Source organism: Piliocolobus tephrosceles, chromosome 7 (genome assembly GCF_002776525.5).
Source record: "Piliocolobus tephrosceles isolate RC106 chromosome 7, ASM277652v3, whole genome shotgun sequence".
Taxonomy (NCBI): Eukaryota; Metazoa; Chordata; class Mammalia; order Primates; family Cercopithecidae; genus Piliocolobus; species Piliocolobus tephrosceles.
The window spans coordinates 148,130,596-148,137,088 of NC_045440.1; the positions used below are offsets into that span (position 1 = coordinate 148,130,596).

The 6,493-nt window shown below is 53.9% G+C and overlaps 1 protein-coding gene across 1 annotated transcript in view; it reads right to left on the reverse strand.

The window, feature by feature from the left end:
* ARHGAP39 (Rho GTPase activating protein 39) overlaps nt 1-6,074 on the reverse strand; it is a 152,862-nt gene extending 146,788 nt beyond the window's left edge. The window contains exon 1 of the mRNA XM_023188294.2: nt 5,893-6,074. The gene's annotated coding sequence lies outside the window, so the exon portion shown is untranslated. The remainder of the gene's footprint in view (nt 1-5,892) is intronic.
* Between the last annotated feature and the right edge of the window lie 419 nt (nt 6,075-6,493).

Genomic DNA, 6,493 nt, shown 5'->3' on the forward strand with positions numbered 1-6,493 from the left:
AAAAAAAAAAAAAAAAAAAAACAAAAACAGCATGTGCCAAATAGGGCCTGGTCCTGGGTCTGGAAATGAAGACTCTTGGGAAAGAGTCACAAGGAAATGAGATGCGAGCAGGAATCCGCCTCTGCTGCTGTGAGCGCTGCAGTGCTGGGGTTGCTACTGCAACTCGCCCTAGAGAAAGCTGTCTGATAAACTCCCGGATTTGGATTTCTTCCGTCACCAATCCGTCCTACAGGACATTGCCAATTAAATCTCCCTAAACCATTAATCAGGACATCCCCTGCTCACAAAGCTGCCTGCAGTGGCTCCCTGTTAGCTAGCAAACTAAAATCTAGGCTGGGCACAGTGGCTCCCGCCTGTAATCTCAGCACTTTGGGAGGCTGAGGAGGGCGGATGACGAGATATGGAGATCGAGACCATCCTGGCCAACACAGTGAAACACCATCTCTACTAAAAATACAAAAAATTAGCCAGGTGTGGTGGCATGCACCTGTAGTCCCAGCTACTTGGGAGGCTGAGGCAGGAGAATGGGCTGAACCCGGGAGGTGGAGCTTGCAGTGAGCCGAGATGGCCCCACTGCACTCCAGCCTGGCCAACAGAGCAAGACTCCGTCTCAAAAAAAAAAAAGAAAATTAAAATCTAAAGTCTTTAACTGGAATTAAAAGACCTTCTCATTATGACCCTTATCCCCCATTATTCCTTTATTCCATTATTCCTTACACAACCTTTAAACCGCTAGAAACCACACATAACCAACCTTCTCACCTTTGCCCCCAAAATGTGAAAATCCTTGTGTCTGCAGTGCTATGTCCCTACTCTCCACTCTTCACATCCCACTGTGTGCGGTTCAGCTACAGACCACCTCGCCTTGAAGCCTCCCTTCACTGCTGCAGCCCCTGCAATTATCTCCCCTTCAAACTTCTAAAGCAAACTCTTCTGTAAACGGCCAGATAACACAGGGTTTAGGCTTTGTGGGCCACACAGCTTCTGCACAAGGAGTCGGTTCAGCCAGAGCAGCCACGGACAACACAGAAATAAACAGGTGTGGCTGTTGAATAAAACCTTATTTACAAAAACAGGCAGAGGAGTCTGCCAGTGGTGCTGTAGTGTACTGACCCCTGGTCTGGAGCACTGGTTAGGCCTTTAATCACAGAAGGACTCATATCTGTAGCAGACTTTTTCTTTTTAGGCTCCCTGAAAGCATGTCTGTGGCACTACAATGTAAGTACAACTGAGCATAAATTAGATGTTCAATTTTAAAACTACAAAACAATAGTTGGAAAACACTTGAATAAAAAATTGAAAAAAAATATTAGTAAGGCTAAATATTATGATTTTCCCACAGAGTTCCAAAACCTCAGAAGAAAGGAGCGGAAACTCACACAAAATATTGCACCAAGAAAAATTCCACCCAATGAAGCCTAATAGCGGCCACTAATCTCTTTTCACAATACACAAACTGTGTCAAAGACTGGTACGAGTTTTATAACAAGATTATCAACGGAGGGGGGTGCTATTTCATGTTAACAAAACTCACAGATGTATGATAATAAAATTACTTTGTCACCATCACATTTCAGGGGGTTAGCAGGATGGCAGGCACCAGTGAGCAACACGAGTTTTAAGAGAGACAAACCCTGCAAAATCCTGGTCTCAGGTGTCTTGATACCAAACACAGCAGAAGTGGCAGAGGAGCTGGCATGCAGACCAGCTGAGGAGGAGGACTACAGCAGGTAGAAACAGTGTGGCAAGGCCATGGAAGTCAGGGTCAGACTCAATCTCAGGGCACAGCGAAGACTTGTCAGATAAACTTGGGAACAAGTCTAAGTGGCGGATAAAAGGCACAACGAGGGAAGCACAGGGGCAGCAGAGACAGCCAGTGTTGGAGGGTAAGGATTTCACCTGCTGAAGAAAGGTAAAGAGAAGGGACAGGAGACAGGCCAGGCAGGGTAGTCCAGCTCTGCGAGGGAGTCTGTCCAGCTCTGCGAGGGAGTCTGTCCAGCTCTGCGAGGGAGTCTGCTCCACAGGCTGAACACCAGAGTCTGCTCTTTTGAGCCATGCCTTGTGGTGTCTTTACAGGATACCCACAAAGTTAACTGTGAGACGGAGCGTACAAGGTCTATGACACAGGACCATGAGTCAGCAAAGAGGCACAGCAGAGGGGCTTTGCTAGTAGAAGTAGGTGTCTCAGTATAAGAGCATATTGCATGGACTTTTTTTCAACAGCATCAAAGAAACCGGTACAAGCCTACCAGGAGGCTGCATTCTCGGAAGCACTGTTGATAAATTGTTCAAGGACATGCCAACTCTCCATGTAGCATGCAGCTTCCACAGCCCGTCCCAGCATAGAGTTAGGAGACAAAGCTGGGATGGGCATTTAAAAATCTATTTTAGGCTATTTTTGTTACCACTATCCAAACATTAAATATTCTCACCTCAAATGTCACAAATCTCAAAACACTCTACTAAAGGTGGAAGGGTTTTCCCTAATCTTTGTGTCACACAATATAAAGGCGATGAGATGCAATTTTCTAAGGTAAAGCTAAGACACAGAGGGAAGAGGTGACCAGACTTGAGGAGGACCATCTCCTTGAGAAATATGGGGAATCTTTCCACTATGTTCTCAAGCAAGTTAAATCTTACTTCTCACAACAGCTTAGCAGCAGAATGTTACACTACTGGTGATTCCACCTTCTCACTTTCTGTTAAGGTCCTCCCTGTCACTTAATGTTTAGTTTAATAAATCACTTCTCCTGTTGGATAATATTGAGAAGTACAACAATGGCAAGCTGGGTGCAGTGGCTCACGCCTGTAATCCCAATACTTTGGGAGGCCAAGGCCAGTGGATCACTTGAGCTCAGGAGTTTGAGACCAGTCTGGGTGACATGCAAAACCCATCTCTACGAACAAAACAAAAAAATTAGCCAGCTGTGGTGACACACACCTTGTAGTCCCAGATACGTGGGAGGCTAAGGTGGGAGGATGCCTTGAGCCCAGGAGGTTGAGGTTGCAGTGAGCCATGATGGCACCACTGCACTCCAGCTTGGCCAGCAGAGTGAGACCCTGTTTCAAAAACAAGAAAAAACTGGCTGGCCACGGTGGCTCATGCTTGTAATCCCAGCACTTTTGGGAGGCCGAGGCAGGTGGATCACCTGAGGTTGGGAGTTCAAGACTGGAGACCGGCCTGACCAACATGGAGAAACTCCGTCTCTACTAAAAATACGAAATTAGCCTGGCGTGGTGGCACATGCCTATAATCCCAGCTACTCGGGAGGCTGAGGCAGGAGAATCACTTGAAACTGTGAGGTAGAGGTGCAGTGAGCCAAGATTGCACCATTGCACTCCAACCTGGGCAACAAGAGTGAAACTCCAACTCAAAAAAAAAAAGGCTTGGCAGTTTAGTTCAGAGAGCATTACTTCAAATCTTACTTCTGTCAACAACAACTTTACATGACCCCAAGGACAATAAGTGCCAAACTTTTTTCTCTAAGAATTTTTGGTTTTTTTTGCCGGGCGCAGTGGCTCAGGCCTATAATCTCAGCACTTTAGGAGGCCGAGGTGGGCGGATCGCAAGGTCAGGAGATTGAGACCATCCTGGCTAACACAGTGAAACCCCGTCTCTACCAAAAACACAAAAAATTAGCCGGGCCTGGTGGCGGGCGCCTGCAGTCCCAGCTACTCAGGAGGCTGAGGCAGGAGAATGGCATGAACCCGGGAGGCAGAGCTTGCAGTGAGCCAAGATCGCGCCACTGCACTCCAGCCTGGGCAAGAGCCAGACTCCATCTCAAAAAAAATTGATTAATTAATTAATTAATTAATTAAATAAAAACATTCTTTTTTTTTCTTTTGTATTTTTAGTAGAGACGGGGTTTCACCATATTGGTCAGGCTGATCTTGAACTCCTGACCTCAAGCGATCTGCTCACCCCAGCCTCCCAAAGTGCTGGGATTACAGGAGTGAGCCACCGCACCTGCCCATTTTTCTCCAAGAACGTCTTAAAACAATCTTACATAATAATTCATCTAAGTATGTGAGGCTTGTTTCTCTTTTATCTTTATAAACATGTGTTCATGCAAATATGACCTCAGCTTTCTTGTGCAAGAAACCAGCGCCACAGACTTCCAGCTTAACGTCAACTGGAAGTTTACATTACACTGGCAGTGCTGGGGAAACTGAAGACCCACTGACCCGGCACTTGTACCCCAGAAGCACCAGCTCTTGGCGGTAATGGCAATTCCTAACTTTCTAAAACACAATGTGCCAGGAACAAAGTGTTTCACAAGTCTTAATTCACTGGGTCCTCACGACAACCCTATGAGACCAATATTATTAGTGTTCCCATTTTACAGACCAGAAGCCAAAGGCACAGAGACCTTGCCGAAGACCACGAAGCCAGTAAACAGAAGAGTTGGGCCTCAGTGTCGGGCAGCCTGGCTCCAGAACCCGCCCTCCTGTCCACTCTGCTCCCCGGCCTCTCAGCAAGACAGCTGGCGAGACCAAGGACAGGGAGCGAGGCGCCACCCCCTTCATTCACTCCAAGCATTTATGGCTACAGAGCCTGCGCCCAGGGCGGTTTATGGAATGAATCTCCTCGATTTACAGCCACACCTCCTATCAAATCGCCTTTCCCTCCCCTGGCGCGAGAATCGCACCTTGCTCATTGGGGATCGGGCGCCGCCGACGGAACCACCTGCTATTCATAGAGGGCACCTAGGACGCAGTGTCCAATTCCTCTCACTGGCTTCAAAAGGCAAATCTACGTATTGCTGCACCAGGTGGCACGTGAAGCCTCGCCACTGTAGGTTTTTCAGCAGAGGTCACTGGAGGTCTGGTTAAACCCGTACAGTGCTGAGGGGGAGGGGGCCCGGCTGCGTTTCCGAAGCTGCGCAGCGCCCACAGCAGCTGCTGGTGGGAAGCGGCTCGGAACACACCCACAGCTGCCAAGGAGCCGGCTGCACGTTTTAAAATAAAAAACGTCCTGGGCCCCAAAATGCACAGCCTGCCTCGCTCGCGGCCCTCGGCACGGAACGCTGCCTCCACCCACAGCACTCCAGTAACTGGGAAGCAACCGAGGAAATTCCAGCTCGGGGGGCAACGGGGAAGGGAAGGCTCCAGCGCCGGAGCCCCAGCCCGCGCCTGCCGCAGAGGCGAGGCCGCGGAGCCCACCCGCAGGCGGCCATGACCCCACCTGGAGACGCCCATGCCCGCTCCCCGCGCCCCGGGGACAAAGCCCGAACCTGCACCGCAGCGCACCGCAGCCCTGCACCCGGGCCGCCCTTCAGGACGCCGGCAGCAGCCCCGACCGGCAGGCACCCACCTTGTCCCCACTCCGACGGCGCCCGGGAATGCGGCCGGCGCCGGAGCTCAGGCTGGGCACACGTGCACCCACACCCACCACGGGCGGGGTCCCCTCACACCCCCCTCGGGCAGGGGCACTCACACCCCCCTGGGGCCGGGCACACTCACACCCACCGTGGACAAGGGCACACCCACACCCACATTGGGGCCGGGCACACTCACACCCACCTAGGGCAGGGACACAACCCACCTTAGACAGGGGTACAGTCACACCCACTTCGGGTCGGGCACACGCGCACTCACTCACCCTCACACTCCCAGCCCGGCCCGTCGGCGCGCACCCGGGCCCCGTGCGGCCTCGGCCCCTCGCGCCTCGGCGCCCCCCGCCCGTCCTGGCCCCCGCACACCCACGCCCCCTCCCTCCAGGGCCCAGTCACCGCCCCTCCCGCCGCTGCAATAGCAGCGGGCCTGGATTCCTCGCGCTGCCGGGCCTGGAGCCTTCGCCGAGGCTGGGCCAGGACCAAGGGGACCGCAGCGCCGGCCCCTCCGCCATCTTCCCGGCCCGCGCCGCCCACCGCCCGCCGCCCGCGCTCTCACCGGCCGGCTGCGCGCGGGCCGCGCCGCCACACTCCCTCATCCCGGCCCGCGCGACGCGCGTGAGCCGTCCGCCGCTCCCCGGCCTCTCTGCTGCTCCGCCGCCGCTGCCGCGGCAGCCCGTGCTGTCGGCGTCCTCCGCCGCCGCCGGCCCAGTGCGCGGCGGCCGCGCGTCCTCCCGTCACCAAGCGCAACCCCCCGCCTCCGGCTCCGCCCCCGCGGCCGTCCCCACCCGCCGCCAGGGGGCGCTGCCTCGCGAGGCCGCAGAACGCATGCGCTGGCGCGCGGCATGCCGGGAGCCGGAGTCCCGCCGAGGGTGCGCGCGGCATGCCGGGAGCCGGAGTCCCGCGGAGGGCTCGCGCGGCATGCTGGGAGCCGCCTCGCCCCGCCCCGCTGCCGCGCTGGAGGCCTCCGGGGCGGACCTATCGTGTGAGTTAGCGGTGTCTTCCCGTCTCTTTTGGTGCAGAGCAATTACCATCTGACACGTCTCGGTGTGGTTTGGGGTAATTTTGCCCTCTCAAACCACGTTGGGCTTCCCGAGTCTGAGATTTCACTTTTCTTCGACTCTGGAAATGCAGCCATTTTTCCTCAAAACGTGGGCTGC